The sequence below is a fragment of the Oryctolagus cuniculus genome, chromosome 11, assembly GCF_964237555.1.
Source record: "Oryctolagus cuniculus chromosome 11, mOryCun1.1, whole genome shotgun sequence".
Classification (NCBI taxonomy): domain Eukaryota; kingdom Metazoa; phylum Chordata; class Mammalia; order Lagomorpha; family Leporidae; genus Oryctolagus; species Oryctolagus cuniculus.
In genome coordinates, this window is record NC_091442.1 from 44,527,355 (window position 1) to 44,555,253 (window position 27,899).

The 27,899-nt window shown below is 49.9% G+C and overlaps 1 protein-coding gene across 13 annotated transcripts in view; it reads left to right on the forward strand.

Moving 5' to 3' along the window:
* RIN2 (Ras and Rab interactor 2) overlaps positions 1-27,899 on the forward strand; it is a 235,604-nt gene that overhangs the window by 131,073 nt on the left and 76,632 nt on the right. The gene's annotated exons all lie outside the window — the stretch shown is intronic.

The window sequence follows — 27,899 nt, forward strand, 5'->3', positions numbered from 1 at the left end:
GTGAGCCCCACGAGGGTGGACGTCACGTCTTCCAGAGTTTGTGTCACCTGAGCCTACGCAGGAACCTGGCTTGGCAGAGCAGGTGTTGAGTAAACACATTGCATGAATGAGAGTGTGGAATCCAGCCTCCCATTGAAGCCACAGTTTCACATTCTGGGCTCTCAGTTACCTGAAATCAGCAATGGTTTGAAAATAATACTGTACGAGAGAGAGGGAGAGGGGAGACCCCATTCAGTTAACATTTATTACAGATAACAGTTACACTGTTGTTGTTATTCTACTTTATGATTCCTTATTGGTGCTATTATTCCAGTTGCACCAGGGATTGACTCTCCGCACACCCCCAGGTGGAACAAGTGGCCCCTGCGTCCCTACCCCCCAGCCTGCGTCACTCCAACCCCTTCCTCGCCCCTTCCCCCACCTCCCTCTGCACTTGACCTGTTGCTCTCCCAGAACTACAGACACGGCTCTGGGCCTTTCCACCTGCTGCTCCCTTGCCTGGGAACACCCCTCTTCTCCCTTTCTCTCCTGTGTGGGTGGGCTTAAGAATGGATGCTGGGTTCATCTTTGAGTTAAATTGTATCTCACGTAAACTGTATCATGGGAGCTTTTTCCAGCCTCAGCGCCCGAGGTCTCGAGAGGGTTTGGTACTGTCTGGGGTTCCAGCATCTCCTAGGTGTCCTGGAATGGTCACCCACCTGGGTCAGGAAGGGGTTGATTGTACAGCCATGTGTGTCTTCTACAGCCAAGACTCACATGTTCACCCATGTCCAGTCTGCGCTTAGTGCGGCAGGGCCAGTTCTGGGCCCCGGGTGTGGTGGGGGCAGAAGCAAGTGACACCAGGGCTTCCTCAGGGCTACTGGGGAAGATGGAGGAGGTGGCGTTTAAGCTGACCTAAGGAAGAGAGAGGTGGTGAACAGCCTTCCCAGTTACCTGGCCGTAGGGGGAGTGAACCAGCAGACAGAAGATCTCTCTCTCTCTCTCTCTAACTCTCTCTCACCTCCTCTCTAGTATCTAAAGTATATGGAGGGGATGTGAGAGGCACAGGAGAGGGAATGGGGCAGTTCCTGAGGACAGAATCAGCAAATTATAACCCACAAGCCAGACCCAGCCGGTCTGCGTCTTTGTCAGGCGTCCATTCACGGACTGGCTGCAGCTCCGTCTATACCGCAAGCCCCAGCTAGGTGGCTGCAGAGACTGTGCTGGCTGCCTGACCTCCAAGATTTCCTGTCTTCCCTCCACAGACAAGCTTGCCAAACGCTGACATGGAAAATACTTGCGTTTGTCACCACTCAGTCTCGGGTGCTGGGAGCAGAACCTGCATTTCACAGAAGAACGAGCACCTGCTGGGGACGTCAGCCTACTGAGGCACCCCCAGGGTTCAGTGACAGAGCTGGGGTTCAGAGCCTGGCCTCTGAGCACAGATCCCGTCCTCTCCTGGCCTGCACACTCCCTGCTGTATATATAGAAGTTGTCAAATTTCTAAAAGTGATATCTTCAAGGGTCCAACCTCAGATGCTGGCATAACAAGTCAAGACAGCACAAGCCACGGTTGATAAATGACACTTTCCCCAAGTCAGGATGTTTGGCCTCAGGCTTGACGGGCAATAAGGCAGAGTAGGGACTGTGGCAAACTGAGGGGGTACCTGTCCCATCTAAAAAGGACAGCATCACAGAGGTGGTCCAGTGTTATAATTTGCAACAAGCTAGAAGTCTGGATTTCTGTATGCATCTCCAGAAATACCATTACACTTGAATGTTGCAACTGTTCTTACCATAAAAAATGTAGCAAAAGTCCAAATGAGGCAAAGCACACAGAACACTGCTGAGTGTGTTCTACGGGCCACTGCAGTATAACCGGGCTCTGATACATGGCGGACAACCTGGAGGGCCTGTCCATTCCCCAGGAAGGGCGGGTCTGTAAGGAGATTGTAAATCAGGCAGCCCGGCCATCACCTGGAGAAATTGCCACAGCAGCTGTTAGCCCTCGCTCCCAGCTTGGCCTCCGGTGCCCCCTGGGACCCTCCTTGCCCCCGTCTCAATCACCGGAGGGAAGGAAGTGAGGAACCAGTGGCCGCAGATATGCAGGAAGCTGCACTTCCGGCGGAAGAGGGTGGGCCCGTTTCAGAGGCTGAAGCACTGCTGGGGAGTTTGTCCTGGTGGCTGCCACGGGCCTTTGCAGGGCCCCACTCAGGGACCTCTTCCCGTGTGACAGACTCAATAATTCCTCAGTGTACCTGAGATACAGGTGCTGCCCCTGGGGAGCACTGGTGGAAAGGCGGTGGAGCTGAGAGGCTGAAAACCCAACTGCCCGGCCCAATGCCCATCGGGGCTGTGTGACGGCGGGCGGACTCCTGGGGCTTCAGTTTCCTCCTCCGTGGGAGGAGTGAAAGCCTCTGTCCTCTGTCCTGGGGTCCTGAGATGCATGAGGATTAAATGAGATGGGAGCTGGGGGGTACCTGCTGCAGAGAAAGCCCCTCTAAGGGTGGCTTCTGCTGGCTGGATCTGGTCAACAGTACAATCACACTTCAGAAAGCTCATGGGAAATGCAATCAACAGATAAGTTCATTTTGGTGCAAAAAAATGTTTTGAATCAAACATAGTTTTTCATGATATGCATTTTCATGCACTTTTTAAAAAACATTTATCGGGGTCGGTGCTGTGGCATAGCAGAGCTGGCATCCAATAAGGGTGCCGGTTCGAGTCCTGGCTGCTCCACTTCTGATCCAGCTCTCTGCTATGGCTTGGGAAAGCAGTAGAAGATGGCCCAAGCACTTGGGCCCCTGCACCCATGTGGGAGACCCATAAGAAGCTCCTGGCTCCTGGCTCTGGATTGGCACAGCTCCAGCCATTGAGGCCATTTGGGGAGTGAACCAGCAGATAGAAGATGTCTCTGTCTCTGTCTCTGTCTCTCTCTCTCTCTCTCTCTGCCTCTGTAACTCTACCTTTCAAATAAATAAATAAATATTTTTTAAAAATTATTTTATTTATTTGAAAGGCGAATTAGAGGGAGAGACAAAGACATCTTCCATCTGCTGGTTCCCTCCCCCAATAGCTGAAACAGCCAGACTATGCCAGGCCGAAGCCAGGAGCCAGGAGCTTCATCTGGGTCTCATGTGGTATCAGGGACCCAAGCACTTGGGCCATCTTCCACCATTGCTTTCCTAGGTGCATTAGCAGGGAGCTAGATTAAAAGTGGAGCAGCTGGAACTTGAACCCACATCCAAATGGGATGCTGGCACTGCAATGAGCTGCTTAATCTACTGTGCCATAGCACCAGCCCCTTTTGTGAACTTTTTGAAGACCCCTTCACCTACAGGGCTTTGAAAATTTTTGTGCAAAAGTGACCTTATTTCTAAATTCCATTTTGCAGTCTTCTTTTGTGTTCTTGACCTTCCCAATGCCTGTGACAGTCACTTCCTGAGCTGCCCCCAGCCTAGAGTCATCCCCACCCCCTACAGTCTGTAGCAGTGCTGTGGTGTCGTAGTCTGGTGAAACTCATCCAGAAAGCAGTGTGTTCTGCTCCGTGCATAGGAACATTTTTTTAAACGACTTATCTATTTATTTGAAAGGCAGAGTGACACAGAGGGAGAGACAAGAGAGAGAGCTTTCTGCCCACTGGTTCTCCATCTGGAGTCTCCCACGTGAGTGCAAGGGGCCAAGCACTTGAGCCATCTTCTACTTTCCCACGTGCATCCGTTGGGAGTTGGATTGGAAGTGGAGCCATCAGCACACACACTCTGATGGGGGATTGCAAGTGGCAGCTTAACTAACTCCCTGTGCCCCAAATGCTGGCCCCTGTGCACAGGAGTGTGGACATCAAAGAGAGGGAGGAAAAATAATCCTTGGTTAAGTCAGAAGAATCCTGTGGAAGGAATGTCGCCTTCCCAGCATGCAGATTCATGAAGGTTGGGGAAAATTCAGGTCGCCCAAAGACGACATCACTCATTGACGAAGGCTTCCGGGTCAAAGCTTTGCAGAATCCGCAGGCAGCAGACAGCCATGGGCCGCCTTCCCTTCTGTTCAAGGAGATCCCGGGTCATTTGTTGGCTCTCTGCTGTTAGGGTGGAGCTGGAGTTAGGGTGATGGAAGAACCACACTGGACCCGCTCTCCAGTTTTTAGAAACAGATGCACCTGTCACTGGAGCAGCCCGGTCTTATAATCCCCCCACCCCCACCCCTTGGATCCAGCATCACTCACCTGCACACGTTCCTTCCCCTGTACCCCAAGATCAGACTTAAGGCCTTCAGCGTGGCCCAAACATGGAAGAATGTTCACCTGCCACCGCTTAACATGCAGCTGAAAATCGCGTGGATGCTTTTCTAAACTGCGCAGCAGTGCACTGTTGGCTGAAACCGAAATTGCTCCTCCCCACAACCTCGGCGAGCCAGGTGCTGAGCGAGCTCAGTGTTTCTGTGTGTGTCTGCGCCCCTGTGTGTCCGTGCCTGGTGTGTACCTTCCAGCCCCACCCACCACCAGCAGGGCTAACTTTGCTTGGTTTGAGTTCATTCTCATGCCCTCAGTGTCCTGGGCACCAATCTCAGGCTCGGTCCCTTTTACTTTCCCGCCAGGTTCTTATCACCCTTTGTACAGATGGGGAAACTGAGGCTGAGCGACATTCATTGTGCAGATCCTGCGGGTTGTGGGAGCCAGAGCTGAGTTGAAACCGAGGCTGTGCAAGTTCCGGGGCTCAGCGGGAAGCTCGGCTGTTGTTCCCTGGGTGTGCACTTCCTTGGGGACAGAAGTAGGAGCCCTGGTGAAGGACTGTGCTGGGTGTGGTCGGTGTGCCCAGGGGTCGTGGCACAGCCATGCCTCGGAAGCCAGCAGTCTGTACAGGAAGGGCTATGGCTCCCAGCTGCCAGCCGCACTTCCTCGTGGCAGGTGTTCCAAGAGTTCGTTGTCGCAGATTTTGAGGACAAGGAACAGAACTGACGGAACTTTCCAAAGGAGAGAGTCCCCAACAGTAAGAATGTGACAAGTGGGCTTTGGCGCTTGCTAGGAGAAATGAGGGAAGTGGGTTTCGTTCTTGCGGGTGTTGTGTGCAGAGGTTTCTGGGGCAGGCTGGGAGAGGAGGCAGTGGGTGTTGATACAAGCTCACATTCACAGTAGAGTTGCAAGGCTAACACAAGAAACATTTTTTTATATATGTGTATACTGAGAGGGGACATCACAAAGTTCGTGAAAAGTAGAATTGAAAGGTTTATTTTGGTGCAAAAAATGAAATTCATGCATATTAGGGGCATTCAAAAATTCATGGAAATGCATGTTATGAAAAAAGACATGGATTTCGAAAAGCTTTTGCACACAATAAACACCCTCCACTAAACTTTTCAAGTGCTCTCATTTGTATTTTTATGTAGATCTGTGCTACTTTTTTTTTTTTAGCAGTTTTCTTTTTTTATTTTTTAGATTTATTTATTTATTTGAAAGTCAGAGTTACACAGAGAGAAGGAGAGGCAGAGAGATGGGGGGGTGGGTTTCTAACTCCTGGTTCACTCCCCATTTAGCTGCAACAGCTAGAGCTGTGCCAATTTGAAGCCAGAAGCCAGGAGCTTCTTCTGGGTCTCCCACGTGGGTGCAGGGACCCAAAGACTGTAGGCCATCTTCCACTGCTATCCCAGGCCAAAGCAGAGAGCTGGATCGGAAGTGGAGCAGCCGGAACTTGAACCAGCACCCATATGGGAAGCCGGCACTACAGGCGGCAGCTTTACCTGCTATGCCACAGCGTGGGCCCCGATCTGTGCTACTTAATTTCAATAACCAGGAAAGTTGCAAGAATAGTATAAGGGTTTTCTATATACAGCACCCATCAACCAGCTCCAGATTCACTATTTACATTTTGTCCTGTTTGCTTTGTTGTTCTCTTTTCTACACACACACACACAGACATGCGTGTCTTTGCATGTACACACATGTGCAGTGCAATTGTGTGACTATGTAAATGTATAAATGTTATTTAGTCTTTATATGTGGTTGCATTTGTATAGTAGTACATGAAGGTACTTTTTTGTTTTTTTTTTTTGAAATGTATTTTATTTATTTGAAAGAGAGAGAGAGAGGTTTTCCTCCCGCTAGTTCACTCCCCAAGTGATCTCAATGGCCAGAGCTGCACCAATCCGAAGCCAGGAGCCAGAAGCTTCTTCCGGGTCTCCCACGTGGGTGCAGGGGCCCAAAGACTTGGGCCATCTTCTGCTTTCCCAGGCCATAGCAGAGAGCTGGATCAGAAGTGGAGCAGTGAGGTCTCAAACTGGCACCTATATGGCATGCGGGTGCTGCAGGCCAGAGCTTTAAACTACTGCACCACAGCACTGTCCCCACAAAGGTACTTTAAAAATCTCATGGAAAATGATATTCAAAGAAAAGTTTATTTTGATACCAAAAAAAAAAAAAGTTGAAACCCATACATTATTTTTCCAATTAAAAAATTTTTTTTCCATGAACTTTTTGAAGTTCCCTCTTAGGGGCCACGGCAGAATCCAACACTGACCCAGCTCTTCTCCAACCATGCTCCCTCGCCAGGCACATCATGAGGCTGTGTATTCTGCCCTCTTCCTGCAGGAACCCTCTTAGGCTCCCCGCTGTGTCTAGGAGTCAGGATTCTTTCATCTCCAAATGTTTCTGTTCTTTTCACTTTTATTACGTGTTCAGCCTTTTGTGAAAGCGTCACAGGCTTCAGCAAGTGCTCCCCCAGGATGATGAGTTGTCACTGCTTTTGGTTGTCTTTTTTTTTTTTTTTTTTTTTTTTTTTTTTTTTTTTTTTTGACAGGCAGAGTGGACAGTGAGAGAGAGAGACAGAGAGAAAGGTCTTCCTTTGCCGTTGGCTCACCCTCCAATGGCCGCCGCACTGATCCGATGGCAGGAGCCAGGTGCTTCTCCTGGTCTCCCATGGGGTGCAGGGCCCAAGTACTTAGGCCATCCTCCACTGCACTCCCTGGCCACAGCAGAGAGCTGGCCTGGAAGGGTTCTTTATTATTAGTATTAGTAGTAGCTTCATGTTTAAAATTATTTTTTCATTTGAGAGACAGAAGTGCTTGCATCCTCGGGCTCACTCTCCAAATGCCAGCTACAGCTGGATCTGGGCCAGGCTGAAGCCAGATGCTGGGAACTCAATCGAGGTCTCCCATGTGGCAGGGAGCCCTCATTGCTACCTACCGGGGTCTACATTAGCAGGAACCTGGGGTCAGAAGGCAGAGGCAAGTATTGAACCCAGCAATCTGATGTGAGATGTAGGCATCTTAGCTGCCGGGACATACGGCTGCCCCCTAGTTCTGGTTTCAAGTGGTGCTTGTGTATGATGTCAGGAGATTAACCTCTTGGCTATCAGAGTAAGTGATCCTCATGAGAGAGCCCAGCATAGCGATGAGCAACCAGCCACGACGTTGGGGCCACGTGACATGGGATGACCATGGCCTTGGATCAAGGATTCAAAGGGCTTCCTTCTCATTCAACTTTTCTTCCTCAGCCAATGGGCTCCTGTGGCCCTCTGTATCTATTTCAGAGTATCTAATTTGTTTCTTTTTAAATCAGTGTTTATTTCTTTTCTTTCTTTTTTTTTTTTTAAACATCTATTTATTTGAATGAGTTACAGAGAGAGGAAGAAGGAGAGGGAGAGAAAGAGGGAGAGAGAGAGAGAGAGAGAGAGAGAATATGTCTTGCATCTGCTGGTTCACTCCCCAAATGGCCTCAATGGCTAGAGCTGGGCCAATTTGAAGCCAGAAGCCAGGAGCTTCTTCCAGGTCTCCCACACGGGTGCAGAGGCTCAAGGACTTAGGCCATCTTCTGCTGCTTTCCCAGATGCATTAGCGGGGAGCTGGATCGGAAGTGGAGCGGCTGCAACTCTAACTGGCACCCATATGGGATGCCAGTGCTACAGGCTGGGGCTTTAACCCACTGCACCACAGTGCTGACCCTGTTTATTTATTTTTTTAAAGTTTGTACTTATTTGAAAAGTAGACAGAGATCTCCCATCTATATTACTTGCTAATGCCTGCAACAGCCAGAGCTGGGTCAGGCCAAAGGCAGAGTCCAGGAAGGCAATGTGGATCTCCCACATGGGTGGCAGGAACCCAACTACTGGGGCCATCACCTGCTGCTTCCAGGGGTGCACATTTGCATGGAGCCAGGACTTGAACCCAGGCACTCTGATGTGGGTGCAGGTGTCCCAGGCAGTGTCTTAACCACTGCACAAAATGCCCGCCCATCACTCCATGTGTTTGGGTGATTGAATTCTGCTGACCATCAAATGCAGACTCCCAAGCTCAGCCTTCACTCCGGGAATCTTCCCCAAGTATGTGTCAACCTGACCCAGACAAAAATCATCTGGCCACAGAGAAATGTCTCATCGGAAGCAGCATGCATGGCCCAGAGCACAGCCGGCGCTCTTGGGGCTTTGCTCAGAGCCACAGAGGAAAGAAAGAAGTGTGGGCTTCAGCCCAGCTCCCACAGCTCCAGGTCCCTCTGCCCTTCCTGGGGCATCCCTGCCGGGTGGCTGGATTGCAAAGAACCTGTCCACAGAAAGGAGACTCCAGTATCTTCTGCTGGGATGGCTTCCCCCACCTTATCGTGTGGACGCAGGCCCTGCTTCTGCAGGCTGAGTGCTGGAAGACACCCAGTGTGGGAAAGCCATGGCCAAGGAGCCTGCGTCAAGAGGCGCCGTCTGTGAGGCCCTCTGGGCTGATGCTCAGCCCATGTACGCGGGATCAGTGACTGTGCTGGGCGGGGATGGTTTACCTGCTTCCCACTCAGGCTTCCTCTGAACTATCCTCCCAGCAATTGCCACCTTCTTAGATCCTGTAGTTTAGAAACTGGAGCTTGGTTATTATTTTTTTTTAATTTAAACTTCATTTATTTTAAATTTTTCTTTTATTTTTATTTGAAAGGCAGAGAGAGCAAGAGAGACAGGCAGAGAGATCTCTGTCATCTGCTATATCAAAGCCCAGAATTCAATCCAGTCTCCCACATGGGTGGCAGAGACCCAAGTATTTGAGCGATCACCGGTTGCCTCCCAGGGTGCTCATTAGGAGGAAATGGATAGGACTCAAACCAGGCTCCCCTGGGACAGCGTTGTGGCACAGCAGGTTAAGCCACCGCCTGTAACACTGGCATCCCTTGCACGTTTGAGTCCCAGCTGCTCTGTTTCCAATACCGCTCCCTAATGCACCTGGGAAAGCAGTGGAAGATGGCCCAAGTGCATGGGCCCCTGCACACCCACAAAGGAAACCCAGATGCAGTTCTAGACCAGCCCAAGGCCACTGAGGCCATTTGGAGAGTGAATCAGTGGAGGAAGACCTCCCTCCCTCCCTCCCCCAATAGCTCTGCCTTTCAAATAAATAAACAAATCTTAAAAAACAAAACAAAAACCACCAGGTTCTCCTATCGCAGATACTGATGTCCTAAATGGTGGCTTAACCGCTGTACCCAACACCTTCTTGGAGTTGGATTGTTACAGATTGTTTCCTTAACATTAATTCTCTACAGCTTATAGCTGTGAAAATATAAATAAGCCAACAAAAGTTTCTTGCACCCTGTTTTCAGACACTATATAGTCTATTGTTGGTTAATTGAAGTGCACTATTTTAGCCATTTTTAAAAAAAGATTTATTTATTTGAAAGGCAGAGTTACAGAGAGGCAGAGGCAGAGAGAGAGAGAAAGGGGGGGGGGATGTCTTCCATCCACTGGTTCACTCCCCAAATGGCCACAATGGACAGAGCTGGGCTGATCTGAAACCAGGAGCCAGGACTTGGACCATCTTGTACTGCTTTCCCAGGCCATAGCAGATAACTGGATCAGAAACCAAAACCATGCTCTTGAAACAGTAATTCCCCGCAGCCTGTCCTCTAACCCCTGACCTCACCCTTCAAGTTTCTGTTTCCTTGAATTTGACCTCTTTCTGCATCTCCTAAAGTGGACTCAAACAGTATATGTTGTTTTGTGTCTAATTCATTTCTCACCCATGTTGGAGCATGCATCACGATTTCTACTTCAAGGCTGAATAATATATATACTTTTTAAAAATTATTTACTTATTTGAAAGAGTTACACAGAGAGAGAGGGAGAGGCGGGGGGTGGGGTGGGGGGGGGGGTCTTCCATCCACTGGTTCACTCCCCAAATTGGCCTCAACACCTGGAGCTGTGCTGATCTAAATCCAGGAGCCAGGAGCTTCTTCTGGATCTCCCACACGGGTGCAAGGGCCCAAGCACTTGGGCCATCTTCCACTGCCTTTCGCAGGCACATCAGCAGGGAGCTGGATCGGAAGTGGAGCAGCCGGGTCTCAGACCTGTGCCCATATGGGATGCTGGCATCCCAGGCCGTGGCTTTACCCACTACACCACAGGCCTGCCCCCAAGACTTGAATAATGTTTCATTGTATGGAAGTATCTCACTTTGTCCACCCATACATCATTGGACACTTGGGTTGCTCCCTTCATTTGACTTCTATGAATGACGCTGCTATTCAGTACACCTGGGGTGAGAGTGTATTCTGTTTTTAAAGAACATTATTTAGGGGGCCAGTGCTGTGGTGCAGCGGGTTAATGCCTGGCCTGAAGCACCTGCATTCCATATGGGTGCTGGTTCGAGACCCAGCTGCTCCACTTCCAATCCAGCTCTCTGCTGAGCCTGGGAAAGCAGTATTAGATGGCCCAAGTCCTTGGGCCCCTGCACCCACTTCAGAGACCCAGAAGAAGCTCCAGGCTCCTGGCTTCAGATTGGCACAACTCCAGCCGTTGCGGCCATTTGGGGAGTGAACCAGTGGATGGAAGACCTCTCTCTATCTCTGCCTCTCTTCTCTCTGTGAAGCTCTGACTTTCAAATAAATAACTCTTTTTAAAAAAAGCATTATTTAGTTATCTTGCCCTGGACAGCAGTGTTTATATTCTCTGAGTAAGGAGGCCCATGCACCCACAAGGTCACGTCCATGTGTGTCGTGGTGGGTCCCTGATAGGACTGACTGAGTTCTTGTGTTAAGAATCAGCCCCCACTATTTCCTGTCTGGGAGAGGCAATAGCTTTTGGAACAGTACCATGCACCCAAGGATCCAAAGGGCTGTTTTTTTGAGTACCTTCCAATATTGAATCCTTAATTGCTTTACTAATTTACATTCTCATCATCAATGTGTAAGAGCTTCCCTTTCTCGGGCTGGTGGCCTGCAGTACCGGCATCCCTTAGGGGCACCAGTTCAAGTCCTGGCTGCTCCACTTCTGATCCAACTCCCTGCAAATGGGCCTGGGAAAATAAACATTTTTTTAAAAAATGTTTCCATTTCTCCACATCCTTATCAGTATTTGTTTTTGCTGTAGTTGTCGATCTTTTTGAGAATAGCCATTCTAACTGGGGTAAGGTGATACCTTATTCTGATTTGGATTTGGATTTCCTTGATGATTAGTTGAGCATTTTTTCATATACTTGGTAGCCATTTGTATATCTTCCTTTGAGAAATATTTACCAAAGTATTCTGTCAATTATAAAATTAGGTCATTTGTTTTCTTGCTGTTGAGTTGTCTGCATTACTTATGCATTCTGGTTGTTAACCCCTTGCCAGATGAATGATTTGCAAATATTTTCTCCCATCCTATAGGATAGGTTGTCTCTTCACTGTTTCCTTTGCTGTGCAGAGGCATCTTAGTTTGATAGCCCATTGGGCTGCTTTTGCTTTTGTGGCCTGTGATGTTGGGGTCTTATCCAAAAACATTTTGCCCAGGCCAGTGTTTCTTCTATTAGTTCCATAGTTTGGGGTTTTCCAGTTAAGTCTTTTTTAAAAAAAAAAAAAGATTTAGATTTATTTATTTACTTGAAAGTCAGAGTTACAGAGAGAGAGAGAGGGAGAGACTGACTTCCATCCCCTGGCTCACTCCCCAAATGGTTGCAACAGCCTGAGCTGAGACAATCCAAAGCCAGGAGCCAGGAGCTTCTTCCAGGTCTCCTACTCCGGTGCAGGGACCCAAGAACTTGGGCCATCTTCCACTGCTTTCCAGGCCACAGCAGAGAGCTGGCTTGGAAGTGGAGCAGCTGGGACTTGAACTGGTGCCCATATGGATGCCAGCACTAAACGTGGTGGCTTTACCCGCTATGCCACAGTGCCGGCCCCCACAGTTAAGTCTTTATTTTTGAATATGGTAAAAAGAGGGAGACTGGGGATTCTAGCCTTATACTTCTGCTGTGGATATCTAGTTTTCCCAGTACCATTCATTGAAGAGACTGAAAATCAGTTGGCTGTAAGTTTGTGGATTTGTTGCTAGGATCTCTGTTGGTCTTTGTGTCTTTTTTTATGCCAGTATCACAATGTGTTTGTTACTATAGCTTTGTAGTATGTACTGAGGTTAGGTAGTGTGATACCTCCAGCTTTGTTCTTTCTGCTCAAGATTGCTTTGCTATTTGGATTATTTTGTTCCATATGAACTTTAGGATTTTTTTCTATTTTTATGCAAAATACCATTAATATTTTGATAAAGATTGCATTGACTCTGTAAATCACTTTGTATAATATGGACATTTTAGCAGTATTCTTCCAATCCACGAGCATGGAATATATTTGTATTTATTTGTGTTTTCTTCAGTTCTCTCACCAATATGTTATAGTTTTCCATGCAAAAGATCTTTCCCTACCCCATACATCCAGAAGAAATGAAATCCGTCAAAGAGATACTTACAGTCTCACGTGTATTGCAGCACCGCTCACAATAGCCAAGAAAGGGAACCACCTCATGATGAGTGTGGCTCACACTCAGCTCTCCTTATCCACACGTTCCACAGCTATGGATCCAGTTACCACAGATTGAAAATATCCAGGAAAAAAGAATGGCACCTGAAGCAAATGCGTCCAGACTTTTTTCTTGTCATTGCTCCCTTAACAAGACAGAGTGCCAGCTCTGAGTTTGTCCATAGCATTTCCATTGTATGAGGCATGATGAGTTCTCTAGACATGACTTAGAGCAGGTGGGAAGATGTGTGTGGCATACACAAGCACTACTCCATTTTATATAAGGGCAGGAACTTGAGCACCTGAGGATTTGGGTATCCACGGGGGAACAGGGTCCTGGAACCCACATGCATGGACACAAGGGATGGCCACAGTGTATGTGGGCAGTGATCCGATGAAGCCCAGTTAGCGGAGTAGGAAGGTGAGACCGCGTGGTTGATACAAGGCTCAAGCCCACTGGGGACCACGTGGGAGCCTGTGAGTGGCCCCACCTGAGGTCAAGGAGGCTGGGGCAGTTACACACCAAGTCCCACCCCTGCCCGGCTGATCAGGGGAGTGAACTCGCCTCCATTTCCCCAGCCTGTCCTGTGCTGTCTCCCAGCCAGTCTCAGTGCTGGGCCGGAGACTTGCAGGTGCCTGTGGTAGAAAAGCTGCCCCCAGCCCGTAGGCACAGGGCCTTCTGAGGGTTGTGGCAGGGTGCTCACAGCAGGTGCTGTGTGTGTGGCGTGGCTGCAGCCACAGGCTTCTGTGCCAGATGAGGAACAACAAAGCTTTGAGCTCTCAGTGATTCAGCCCCGTGCACTCACTGAGACTGGAAGCGACCGAGCCTCACATTTGCTTACAACCCAGATTCCCTTTTCATAATCCCTCTGCCTTCTTCCCTTAAACCCAACACATGTGCTCAGAACTCACGCAGAAATCTCAGAGGGTTCTGTTGCAGGATTTTCCTTTCTATGTTGCAAGTTAGAGTCATGCTCTCTCTCCTTCCCCTTTCCCTCCGGGCTTTTCCTGCATTCATTTCTCTGTGTGTATGTGTGTATGTTTTAAATGAAAATTGAAATTCTAAATAACAGAGCCATCACTTTCCATAGCATATCTTAAGGCATCCCTGCAGAACACTGCTCCCCAGAAATGGGAATTGACAGATGGTCCCTTAGGTCTTAGGACTCCTATATTGCACGTTCAGGTCCCTCCCTGGAGGCCCACACTGCTCACCAGCAGCCACCAGGGTCCAAGGAGTCCATGGTGACCTTGCTTAATCAGATGCTTAACCCAGAATCACTGGCTATTTGTGCTGTTATGAGAGCAGTAACTTTTTAATGGACGCCATGCCCATTCGCACCCTGCACGCTAGTGTTGACTGAAAGACGTTTGGGGAGTAGCTGCAAACCTCAGCTCTCTCTGTGCCTTTCAAAGTCACAGGTGTCTGAAGCATTGCATCGGAGCAGTGTGGCACGAGGGAAATTTCAGCTCAGCACTTGAGCTAATTTTAAAATTAGAAAAATAGTAAAGGAGCATGCATTTGGCTTAGTGGTTAAGATGCCCCTAACCCCAGCTTGGAGTGCCTGGGTTCAAATCCTAGCTCTGTCTCCTGCTTCATGCTAATGCAGACCATAGGAGGCAGTGGCGGTGGCTCAGGTGATGGGGTTCCGGCCCCCCAGATCCGGATGACTGCATTGAGCTCCCAGCTCCCAGTTTGGACCTGGCCCAGTCATGGCTACTATAGGCTTTTGGAGCATGAACCAACAGATGGGAGCTCACTCGCTCGCTCTCTCGCTCTCTCTCTTTGCTTCTCAAATAAAGCAAAAAAGAAAACAATGAAAACTACCTGACACATGACTGATATTATGGGACAGAGTGACTTTGAAGAAGCCGGCGCTGTGGGGCAGCAGCCTACAGTGCCATCATCCCATGTGGGCACTGGTTCAAGTCCCAGCTGCTCCACTTCCAATCCAGATCTCTGCTATTAACCTGGGAAAACAGTAGAGGATGGCCCAAGTCCTGAGGCTGCTGTACCCACATGGGAGACCTGCAAGTGGCTCCTGGCTCCTGGCTTTGGCCTGGCATAGCTCCGGCCGTTGTGGCCTTCTGGGGAGTGAACCAGCAGATGGAAAACCTCTCTGTCTCTGCCTCTGTGTGTGTGTGTGTGTGTAGCTCTACCTTTCAAATAAAGAAATCTTAAGGAAAAAAAAAAGAGAAAGAGAGTGACTTTGATTCCATGTTGAAGCCAACTTGTGTATCATCTAGCAGGTTTGCTTAAAATTGGGTGGGGGGTAGACAGATGAGCAAAATGAATGAGAAGACCTTGGCTTCAGGGTGATAGGGGCCAGCGAGTGAGTGCCAGAATTCACCAGCTCAGCCATGGCGATTGACAGAACATCCTACAGCCTTGTGTGATCAAGACTTAACAATCCATTGCTAGCCCTTCCATAGCAAAAAAAAAAAAAAAAAAAAAAAAAAAAAAAAAAAAATCAAACCCTGGTTGTCAGGGTGTTGACTCACTGAGCCTGGCTAACTCCAGGCTTTGTGTTAACTCCACCCATTGAATTATTCTTCCCCTTATATTTTCCCCAAAATGAAAATAGCTATTTCTCTATGAAAACAAAACAAAACAAAACAAAACAAAACTGTGCACTTGTTGCAGTGAAGTAAAAAAGTACAGTGAAAGAAACCATCCCCTCTCATTGTTCTACCTGCTTAAGAGCCCAGGGAGTATTTTGAGGCGGATGCAGCCACTCAACTACTGTTTCTGTCTGTGATTCTACTATAATACACAAATCAACGTGTAAGTGTAGCCTCATGTACAAAATGACCCAAGGAAGACCTCCAAACAGTGTTGTCTTTTTTCACTTAATAACATATCATCGGTCTACTCACAGACAGCATTCCGCTAAACAGTGTGCATCTCAATAGACAGACACCAGTCACCCTTTCAGTAACTGTGTAGTCCTCCAGTGCATCGCCCTGCCACACTTTATGTGTGCCCAGTACACAGTTGCCAGCCACTTGGTCCTTTTTTCAGTATTGGCTTTTATCTGTGCTGCCAAGAACGAACATTCTTTTACATCTATCTGATGAGTCCTTCAAGTCGACTCCCAGAATGAGAAGTGCTGACTCCAATAGTTTGCGTGCTATTCATAGTTTCGTACTTGAAATGTTGTCTATACCTCTAGATTGCCTTCCAGAAAGGGTGAGTCATTCCTTTGCCTCCCGTGCTTGCAGAATTCTGCACAATGAAGACAGCTGGGCAATAGGAAAGTGGCAAAAGGGAAGTGAATGTAGCCACAGATTCACGCCTCTGCATTCCGGAAAGGCAGTGCAGGACAGCTGGGAGGCATCGAGTCTGAGCATGAGAAACCCACCAACGTGTTTAGTGCTCGAGGAGACTGAAGTCTGATCAGGCTGAGCAACTGCCCATCCCTGGCCCAGGTCTCATTGCTGGCAAATCTCTTAGAATAAACAGCCCCAGACTTCAGGGATAACTTTTTTTATTTTGTTGTTGTAAATGTTATTTATTTATTTTTTAAAGATTTATTTGTTTACTTGAAAATCAGAGTTACAGAGAGGTAGAGGCAGAGAGAGAGAGAGAAAGGTCTTCCATCCCTTCAAATGACTGCAACGGCTAGAGCTGGGCTGATCCGGAGCCAGGAGCCAGGAGCTTCTTCTGGGTCTCCCATGTGGGTGGAGGGGCCCAAGCACTTGGGCCATCCTCTACATTACCAGGGAGCTGGATTTGTTTGCTTGTTTGTTTTACAGGCAGAGTGGACACAGAGAGAGAGAGAGACAGGGAGAAAGGTCTTCCTTTGCCGTTGGTTCACCCTCCAATAGCTGCTGCGGCTGGCATGCTGTGGCCGGCGCACCGCACCCATCTGAAGGCAGGAGCCAGGTGCTTCTTCTGGTCTCCCATGGGGTGCAGGGCCCAAGCACTTGGGCCATCCTCCACTGCACTCCCTGGCCACAGCAGAGAGCTGGCCTGGAAGAGGGGCAACCGGGACAGAATCCACCGCCCCGACTGGGACTAGAACTCAGGGTGCCAGTGCCGCAGGTGGAGGATTAGCCTATTGAGACGCGGCGCTGGCCAGGAGCTGGATCTGAAGTGGAGCTGTCGGGACTTGAACTGGCACCCATATGGAATACCTGTGCTATAGACAGAGGCCTAAGGTACCACACCACAGCACCAGCCTTTCAAATGCAATTTGAAAAGGAAAAAAGATTGACTCTGGGCTAGGTCTCTGGGAGTGACCGTGGCACCTTCTCAAGTGTGGGGGTGGTCCCAGCCCTTTAACAGGTGGGCATGTGCAGTCTTTGCTTCTGTTATTGGTAGGACTGTGTTGTGCAGCAAAGGGCTTATTCTCAGTGAGCACTCAGAACCGGAGAGCCGCTGCTTCCTGGGAGTACAAGCACGTTCGTGTTTTGGGGTGAGTAACTGGAAACCCTGGAACAGTGTCTTTTTGGTGGACGGCTGCAGCTTCAGCTGCTGCCGGGTCCCGTGCAGCTGAGGTTATAATGGGCTGATCAGAGCTCCACCTCCCACATGTCCTCATTTACCCTGATCTGGAAGGCCGATGAACAGGGAAGTCACCAAGAGAGGAAGGCGTTGGGAGCGGGAAGGGCCCTCAGCGCATTCACCACCAAGATGCGCCTGTGGCTGGTCTGAGCTAATGGGGTGGGGTGGGTGGCTTCTGACTGTTTTTCCTGCCTACCTCTGTTATTGGAGCCCCGTTGTTAACTCTGAAGTAGAAAAAGGAATGAGAGCTGAATGTTGCCCTTTTTTTGGTACATGGAGGGTTCCGGTTGTATTTAAGGCGCTGCTGTGAATCAGAGGGTAAGAGGCCCCATTGCAGAAATTCTGTTGAGCTCCTTTACTCTCTGCAGGAATGGGAATAAAGAGCAAAGTGCCACCCAGCAGGGCCACCCCCAGCCTTGGGGCAAGTCCAAAGCAGATGGTCCCGGCAGGAGATGCGGCTTGGAGAACGTAGCTCTGGCCGTGTGGTAGTTGTTGCTCACCTCCTAGTCCTGACCTCACACCACACAGAAAGTTGAATTCCGGGTGAGTGAAGGGCCTACAGTGAATTCATCCTAGCAAATAGACAAAACTATGCATGCGTCCTAGCAGAAGACAGAGGAAACTCTAGACTTCAAGATGAGGAACAGTGAGCGAGAACCCTGTTGATACACTTGATCCTAGCATTGTTAAAGCTTAAAGACATTGTTTAAAGTCAGTAAAAACAGTATGAGAGCATAGGGCTTGTATTCCATTGTTAAAAGGCAGAAAAACAGTATGAGAGACAATGGACTCATATCCACAACTTAGATAACTTGAGAAACCCCAAAACGTGTAACAGATAAATGCACCACTGATTCCCTAGAAGGAAAAATGCAAATAGATGATGGAAACAAAAATCACTTCCACTCAGTGGACTGGCCAAAGTTTGTTTGTTTGTATAAAATGCTCTATTTCTTTCTCTCTCTCTTTTTTTTTTTAAGATTATTTATTTACTTGAAAGTCAGAGCTACACACAGAGAGAAGGAGAGGTGGGGGGGGGGGAGAAGTCTTCCATCTGATAGTTTACTCCCCAGTTGGCCACAATGGCTGGAGCTGTGCTGATCCGAAGCCGGGAGCCAGGAACCAGAAGCCTCCTCTGGGTCTCCCATGTGGGTGTAGGAGCCCAAGGAATTGGGCCATCTTCTACTGCCTTCCCAGGCCCCTCCATAGAGCTGGATGGGAAGTGGAATAGCCAGGACTCGAACCAGCACCCATATAGGATGGCGGCACTTCAGGCGGCGGTTTTACCTGCTACGCCATAGCGCCACTGGCCAAAGTTCTAAAATGTGGTCATGTGCAACACTGGCAGATGGCATGAACGTTGTCAAAGGCTGCAGATGCATGGCTGCTTGGAGACAAAAGCATCACAATTTCCTAAGCTCTTGGATGTGGAGACCCTGGCATCTTCTCTGGGGGTTCACCCCATGAACACCCAGGGGTTCTCCTTGCACCACTGCTAAGTGTCTAGCAAAATAGAGTGGGAGTTGGTGTTTGACTAAGCTGTTAAGGCACCACTTGGAAGACCCCCATCCTGTATCAGCATACCTTGGATTCAAGTCCCCACTTTGCTCCTGATTCCAGCTTCCTGGTTATGCACACCCTGGCAGGCAGCAGTTGATGGCCCAAGCACTTGTGTCCTTAGCATCCATATTGAGTTCTTGGCTCCTAGCTTCCACCTGGCCCAGCCATGTTTCCTGAACTTTTCAATGAAGGAACCATGTGGATTGTGATAGATTCCTACAGTGGAAAAACCATTCCTACTTTAATGAACTTCATGTATCAGCGTGGATAAATCTTGTAATACATCAATATGATCCCATTGGGTGGGAAAAGCATAGAACGGTACCACTGACGAATTGTACAAAACTGACAATGGTAGGTGCCTCTGAGTAGGTTAAAGGGACATGGGTGATTTTAAGATTTCTTTATTTATCTGAAAGTAAGAGTTATGGAGAGGCAGAGGCAGAGAGAGAGAGAGAGAGAGAGAGAGAGAGAGAGAGAGAGAGAGAGAGAGAGGTCTTCCATCTGCTGGTTCACTTCCCAGATGTCTGCAACGGCTGGAGCTGTGCCAATCAGGAGCCAGGAGCCAGGAGCTTCTTCTGGGTCTCCCATGCAGGTGCAGGAGCCCAAGGACTTGGGCCATCTTCTACTGCTATCCAAGGCCATAGCAGAGAGCTGGATCGAAAGTGGAGCAGCCAGGACTCGAACTGGCGCCCACATGGGATGCCGGCGCCACACACTGGGGCGTTAACCCACTGTGCCACAGCACCAGCCCCGGGAGATTACTTTTAACTTCAGTGGTTTATTTATATCAATGGGAGTGTTTTTATATATAATGTTTGCAATCATAATTAAGTTTGAAGAACAGGCGGGAGCTTCAGAAAGTTCACGGCGAATAGAATGAAGAGAGACTTTGCTGTGGTACAGGGGCAGGCACTGGATGCAGCAGTTAATACGCTGCTCAGGGCCGCTGCCGTGGCTCAATAGGCTAATCCTCCATCTACGGCGCCAGCATACCAGGTTCTAGTCCCGGTCGGGGCGCTGGATTCTGTCCCGGTTGCCCCTCTTCCAGGCCAGCTCTCTGCTGTGGCCCAGGAGTGCAGTGGAGGATGGCCCAAGTGCTTGGGCCCTGCCACCCGCATGGGAGACCAGGAGAAGCACCTGGCTCCTGCCTTCGGATCAGCGCCGTGCGCCGGCCGCAGCGCGGCGGCCATTGGAGTGAACCAACGGCAAAAGGAAGACCTTTCTCTCTGTCTCTCTCTCTCACTGTCCACTCTGCCTGTCAAAAAAAAAAAAAAAAAAAAAAGATGCTGCTCGGGACACCCACATCCCATTTCAGAGCCCCATAGTTCAAGTGCCAGCTCCAGACTCCACTCCAACTTCCTGCTAATACACCTGCTAGGAGGCAGCAGGAGTGGCTCGAGTGATTGGGTTCTTGCCATCCACATGGGAGACCTGGATTGAATTACTGGTTCCTAGCTTTGTCCCAGTCTCAGCCATTGTGAGCATGTGGGGAATGAACCAGGGGATGGAAGCTGTCTTTCTCTGTGTCTGGGTCATCTACGTGCTTTCTCTCTGTCTTTCAAAATGAAAAAAATCAGTTTACTTTGGTGCAAAAATCATTTCTAAATCCATGCATACTGTTTTTTGTTATACACATTTTCACAAACTTTTTGAGGATCTCAAAAAGATTTCAAAAATGTTTGTACCAAAATAAACATCTGCTACAAGTTTTAAAAACTTGATTTATGTATATTTATTTGAAATGCAGAGAGACAGACAGACATATTCCAACCACTGGTTCATACCCTACATGCCTGCCACAGCCAGGGCTGGGCCAAGCCAAAGCAGGAAACTCACTCCAGGTCTCGTGATGAGTGACAGGCACCCAAGTCCTTGGGCCATCACCTGTTGCCTCCTAGGGTGTGCATGAGCAGGAAACTGGAATGGAGAATGGAGCCAGGATTCGAACCCGGGCACTCTGATTTGGGATGCAGGTGTCCCGAGTCTTCAGCCCTGCACTAAATGCCTGCCCCCTTGTAACATCCTTGAGCAATGAGGCATATAAAGTGGTTTGCGTGTTTTAAGGCAAGCTTCTTCTGTGAGCTCCAGCATCACTCCCTGTGTGCGAGCCAAGGAGAGAAACTTCCCTGGCTTTTTTTGTTCCCATGGTGATCGTTCCTGGGAGAAATCCAATGTTTTCTAGACTACTTGAGAGAGAGTAGTACCTGCCAGACCACAAGGCTGCCCCAGGCCCCAGTGCAGCAGACACAGAGGGCACTGTTTGGACTGCCTTCTTCATAGGTCCTGGAGGTAAACCTAATCCCAGGGAGCTGAATATGGGCTGGCAAAAGCCCACCACACCCCGAAGGTCAAGGTAGTGCACTTGGAGAATAGGAATCCCGCCGCTGGGAGCTGAGCATTCGACCTTTCCCACACCCTGGGTTTCAAGTCTTCCCCTATCAGAAACACATCCCTTTGCAAACCTCTGATAACATTCCTGAGTGAGACTTGGAATCTGAAGAGCGCTCTATCAGGATTCGCTCCATAAGCTCTTTCTTGTTTTATTTTTACTTGACCTTCGAGAGAATTCTTCTCCTTTTATCTAACCCTAAAAAAAGAGAGAAAACAAGATTTGGGGTCCTCCCCTCTTCCAGCCTCCAATGCATGCAGGGGTGGCAGGCAGTGGCTTTCCTGCTTAGTAGGAGGAAAAAAAAAAATAGGTGGTTGGGGGAGGGGGTGTCCAGGTTAGACCCCTCTGGGCAGACAGGAGAGGGAGACTGATCCTTTGTATTCCCGGGTGTCCCCTGCTGATGGTGATTACGTGGCCTCTTGCCAGGCTGTTTCAAGCATCCTGTAGCATTAGCCCTCTGATTAATACTGACTGCCATTTATAAAAAGACATACTTTAAGAAGGAAGAGAATCAGAAGGCACTTAGCTGTCTGTTTGTTGCTTCAATCACATCACCTTTTTTAATTCTCCAGCAACCCTGCCATCACCCTTGGCTTGGTGGGGGTTAAGGATGAGAAGAGATGGAAGGGTTCCCCCAGGTTGCTCAAGGTGACCCATCCAACAGGGGGTGCCAGGGAGGGACCCGAAGGCAGGTCTCTCCGTGCCCACAGCCGGTGTGCACCCCACTCCTGCCTGCTGCTGACTAAGGAGCTGCAAGACAGGCTACTTTGAAACGGTGCTGTTTGAGCTACTGCCCCTTGGTGGAGGTCCCCCACTCCAGAGAAATTTCCCAAAGTGATTACAAAATGGTACAAGTGAGTGTGGATTCCTGTGCTAGACTGGAGCAGGGCAGGCTGGGTCTTGCCCAGACCCAACCCTGGGTGTGACCTTGGAGGATTAGCAAAGAACCTGGGCCTTCCTGAATCATACTCCCACCTGGCCTTGGGGGCCCGACTGGCCTGCAGACACACCCGGGGCCAACAGCTGGGGTGGGGGTGGGAGGCTTGGTGGGCGCAGGAGACCAGGGGCCTTGGATTGAGCATAGAAGACCTCAGAGGCGCACCCCTGGCCTAGCTTCCTCCCTTTCTGAGCACTCCTGGACCCCTCCTTCTTCCCCCGAAGTCACCAGCTATGCCAGCAGCTGTCCACCTTCAAAGATAAGAGGAGGCTTCCTGTGTATTCCCATGGGGGTGGGGTCACAGCCAAGGAAGACCTGGCCTTGGCAGCTGAAGTCTGCTCTGCTCTGCTCTGGGTTTGTGTCTATGTCCCTGTGTGCTTCTGGGAATGACACAGCCTTGTTGGGCTTTTGGTGCAAGGACCTCTGTCTCATCAACTTCACGCCCTGGCATGCACTGAGTGAAAAGACTCACAGCTCTGTTGCCACCTGCCCAGGTGTCAGCACCCTTCCCCGGGGCACCCACACAGGGCTGTGGACAACAGCACTGCCCGGGGAAGGAGTTCAAGAACACACCTTCTCAGCGTAGGGATGGTTTCCAAGAAGTGCACAGAAAATACATTTCATGAAGATGCAATGCGTGCCTGGGCTTCAAAACCGTCTTTTGCACCAAGATGAACTTAGCTCTTAATCCGAGGTCCCTTGAACATGTTGAAGACCCCTCCCCTGCACAGCTCAGCATTGCCCATGCTTGGGCAGCCCCTGCCCCTCTTTTTAGGGATCTGGACAGGTACCGGGATGTGTTGGGGTCTTAGGCTATATACGTGGATTTGGAGAAATCTGTTTGTGGGACCAACTTCAATAAAGGAGTTACCCTGAAACTATCCCTACCTTTCCCAGGAGACGTGTATACTAAAACCAGGCCCCCAGGGGGTTAGCCCCGAGGTTAAGGTGCCTGCATCCTGGGGTCAGGTTCAGGCTCTACTCCCATTCCCAGCTTCCTGCTAATGCACACCCTGGGAGACAGCTGGAGATGGATCAAGTGGTTGGGTTCCTGCCACCCATATGGGAGACTCAGATGGAGTTCACCGCCTCCTGGCTTCAACCTGGCCCAGCCCCAGCTATTGCAGGCATTTGGGGAGTGAACAAGTAGATGGGAGAACTACATCTGTCTCTCTGGGTCTCTCTGCCTCTGAAATAATTTTTTAAAGATTTATTTATTTATTTGAAAAGCAGAGTTACAGAGAGGCAGAGAGGTCTTCCATCCACTGGTTCACTCTGCAATTGGCCGCAACAGCTGGAGCTGTGCCAGTCTGAAGCCAGGAGCCAGGAGCTCCTTCCGGGTTTCCCATGCAGGTGCAGGGGCCAAGGACTTGGGCCATCTTCTACTGCTTTCCCAAGCCATAGCAGGGAGCTGGATTGGAAGTGGAGCAGCCAGGTCTTAAACTAGCACCCATAAGGATGCCGGCACTGCAGGCTCACTGCAGGTGGCGGCTTTACCCACTACACCACAGCGCCAGCCCCTCAAATAAATAATTTCTTAAGAAGGATCTAATAAAAAAGTCATCTCTGGTGGTACTCAAAGAAGAACACAGTATAAGGAAGGATTAATGGCCGGCGCCGCGGCTCAGTAGGCTAATCCTCCGCCTAGCGGCGCCGGCACACCGGGTTCTAGTCCCGGTCGGGGCGCCGGATTCTGTCCCGGTTGCCCCTCTTCCAGGCCAGCCCTCTGCTGTGGCCAGGGAGTGCAGTGGAGGATGGCCCAAGTGCTTGGGCCCTGCATCCCATGGGAGACCAGGAAAAGCACCTGGCTCCTGGCTCCTGCCATCGGATCAGCGCGGTGCGCCGGCCGCGGCGGCCATTGGAGGGTGAACCAACGGCAAAGGAAGACCTTTCTTTCTGTCTCTCTCTCTCACTGTCCACTCTGCCTGTCAAAAAAAAAAAAAAAAAAAAAAAAAAAAAAAAAAGAGAGAGAGAGAGAGAGTCCACAGGAATTAAAAGCCAACAAATCAACAAATGTAGATTTATCTGGAACAATGTGGGAAATACCCAGAATCAGATTGATGGGGCCTGAGCTTGACCTCAGGGCAGGAGGTATATTTATTTTTTATAACAGTCTGTTTTAATATAAACAAGTGTTGCAATCAATCAATGTCCATCTCAGGAAGCTTCTTGTCTGAATAGGAAGGCACAGCTCCGTCTGTGCCCAGCTCAGCAGCCTGAGGGCCAGGGTTGTCTCCTTGTCCATCCACTCGTCCATTCTCTTTTTTTTTTTTTAAAACAGAGTGGATAGAGAGAGAGACAGAGAGAGAAAGGTCTTCCTTTGCCGTTGGTTCACCCTCCAATGGCCACCACGGCTGGTGCACTGCAGCCGGTGCACCGCGCTGATCCGATGGCAGGAGCCAGGTGCTTCTCCTGGTCTCCCATGGGGTGCAGGGCCCAAGCACTTGGGCCATCCTCCACTGCATTCCCTGGCCACAGCAGAGAGCAGGCCTGGAAGGGGACAACCGGGACAGAATCTGGCACCCTGACCGGGACTAGAACCCAGGTGGAGGATTAGCCTATTGAGCCGCGGCGCTGGCCGACCACTCGTCCATTCTGCTCTGCATTTTTTTGCTCCTCTTTCAGAGATTCCACTTTGGGTTTAGGCTTTGAAATTATAGGGCTACAGAAACTTGTCAACTCCCTAATGTTAGCTTCAGTCTCTTTGGCCTTCACAGCTGGGTGCAGGGTCAGGCTCTGCTTGTTCTGCAGATTCAGCTTGTTATCCGTCCACTCCATGGCCTCACTGCTGCTCTTCTCCACCTCCCCATGGCAGCAGCATCCAAATGGCCATACTGGTCCTCCTTGTTGTTGAAAGAGCTGATTACTTTCATATACTGTTGAATCCGTTTCCCTAGTTCTTGTGATGGTGAAGGCGTTCTGGGAGGCAAACCATGTTTGCAGCTCTGAGCTCGGCTTCCTTGTGCAGAACATTGCTCCATGTGGTCAGATGGGTCAGTGGGGGCTGGATGGAGGGGGAGGGAAGGGGCTGAGAAAAATACCCTCACCCAGCAGGGAGGGACCCCCTTGGTGATCCAGGCCAGCAATGCTGCTCTGTGTGTATCCACTGCCACGCCTTGGAAGTCCCCATACCTACCTTCTGCAATCCAGATAAGAGCTACTGAGTGACAGCCACATACCATGGATTCTCGTGCTCGGCTAAGTACAGGCAAGGACACGAGAGTGGGAGGTGGAGATCCAGAGGTGCAGGTAGAAGTGTGGGAGGAGCAGCTCAGCTGAAGGGGTCGGGGGCCCCTTCTGGGGACGCTCACTGGGGACTGTTAATGTTCAAGCCAATATGGTGACCAGGAGGGTAACTGACGGGCAGAGGGGTGGACGTGCCCAGTGGCCGGTCTTCCTGCCGGGGTGGGAGTCCTCTCTCTGACGTCTGTCTGGAGCTGTGGTTGGACCTCTGTTGTCAGGGCTAGCTGCTTCCTGTGGGTGTGTGAATGTCATATGGGACCTTGGTTGTGGGCCATAGTGGAAGGGATTCCTGCCCCAGAGTGAGGGGCTTAGGCAGAGATGCCCAGACCCCCTGCCTTGCTCCCGCCGCCTTTGTCCTTCTGTTTTCATACACATCTGTCTATTCTTTTTCCTCTTCTACCCGTTCCCTGGAAGGTTGCAATGGCCAGAGCTCGGCCAGGCTAAAGCCAGGAGCCGGGAGCTAGGAGCTTCATCCAGGTCTCCTGGATGGGTGCAGGGGCCCAGGGACTTGGGACACCTTCTGCTGCTTTCCCAGGCGCATTAACAGGGAGAGGGATTGAAAGTGGAGCACCTGGGACTCGAACCAGTGCCCATGTGGGATGCCGGCATAGCAGGTCGCAGCCTTACCTGCTATGTCACAATGCCTGCCCCTTTTACTTGCTTTTTAAAATATGCTTTTGAGCTCTGATAGTTAGCTCTGGTTCATTCGTTGTAACTGCTGTATAGTATTCTGTGCCTCACTATATTGACCCCTTGTCCTGCTAATGGGCATTTAGGTGTTTACCATGTGGTGCTTTTCCAAAGAGCGGTGCAGAAACAGTCTGGCAAAGATGTGCGCATGCGTGTGCGAGAGCTTCTCCTGCGTGCATATCTAGGTTTGTGTCTTTAACCTGGCTCCAGCAGCATGGGAGACGGGTATGGTATTCTGTTTTCCTCCTTCCTGGAATATTTGGCATTATCAGACTTCTAAATCTGTGTTTGCCTCCGGGATGTGTGCAAACAGTGTTTTCCTGAGAGTTTTCTCTCCAAGGCCCTACTGCTTCTGGAAGCTCCATCGACAGCCCTCACCCCAGTCTCCCACACAAGGGGACCTGTGACCACACATGAGGGCCTGGCTGGCTTCTCCCATGGTCTCTAGGCTTCGGGAGTGTACAGCAGTCTCCATCCACACTGCCTCCCTGGTACTGCCTTGCTGTCGGGGAGCTTGGGACTACCAACCCCCTGCACTGTGCCTTCCAAATATACAACGTCTCCATCAAGAAGGTCAGGAGCTACTTCACAGCTTTGTCTGATGATCAGTAAGCAACTGAGTTAAAAGGCAGCCTGACCCCTCTGCCTTCAGTCATGGCACTGCCTTTTACCCACTGCTCCAGCTGAAAACCCAGGGATCCGCTGGATTCTTCCCTACCCACCACCCTCATACTCAACCCAGCAAGTCATGTGCGTTTCTGTGCCAAAGTGCTCCTGCATTTCCCCACCGCTGGCCAACCTGCTGCTGCCTCCTGCCTGGACCACCGTACTGGCCTCTCTCTCCCCTCCCCTTACAAGCATCATTTGCTTGAAGCCACAGAGAGCTTTTTAGATCATAAAATAGAAATAAAATGTCGATCTCCTATTTAAGCCCTGCAATAGTTCTACTTATAAAAAACTCAAGTTCATGAATACTGTGGTCTCCAGATTTGTGGACAAGGTCTGGTCCCAGACACACCTGCCAGACTCCAGGGACTTTGTATGGAAGACTCTCTCTTTAATCTTTGTGTGGCTGCCTTCTCATCCAGGGCCATGTCATTCTCTCCAAAGCTGACTACGCCAACCCATCCTGGCTGGAGTGGGCCCTACCACCCCTCCCCCCAAATCTGTTTTCACTCTGGATTTTGTAAGGGCTCAGCGCCATGGTCCACCTGCCCAGGAGATGAGCTCCTAGGTCAGCCTTCCTCTGTACTTGCAGTACCTACTCTTAAATGGTTGCCTGCAGTAGGTACAGTCAACATGGTACAGCACCCATGAGCACCATCTGATATTCTCTCTCGGCGTCTGGATGGGATACAACCCACCTGGCACAAAGTCTAGCTTGTTTTCAGTACCTCGGGACCCTTGGACTCTCAAAACTTACTGAGAATGCAGAAGAACTGATGTTCGTGTGGGTTGGATCTTTAGGTACTGGCCATATGATAAATTAAAGTGCAGAAATGTTTAATATGTATTTTATTTTCAAAAAAAATTGATTGATTGATTTGAAAGAGTTAGAGGAAGAGACACAGAGAGAGAGAGAGAGAGAGAGAGAGAGAGAGCGAGCTTGCATTTCCATCTGGTTCACTCCCCAGATGTCCACAACAGCCAGGGCTGTGCCAGACTGAAGCCAGGAGCCAGGAGCTTCTTTTGGATCTCCCACATGGGTGCAGGGGGCCCAAGCACTTGGGTCATCCTCCACTGCTTTCCCAGGTGTGTTAGCAGGGAACTGGATGGGAAGTGGAGCAGCCGGGACTCAAATCAGCACTTATCATATGGGATGCTGGCATCACAGGCAGCAGCTTAGCCTGTTGCACCACAACTCTGGCCC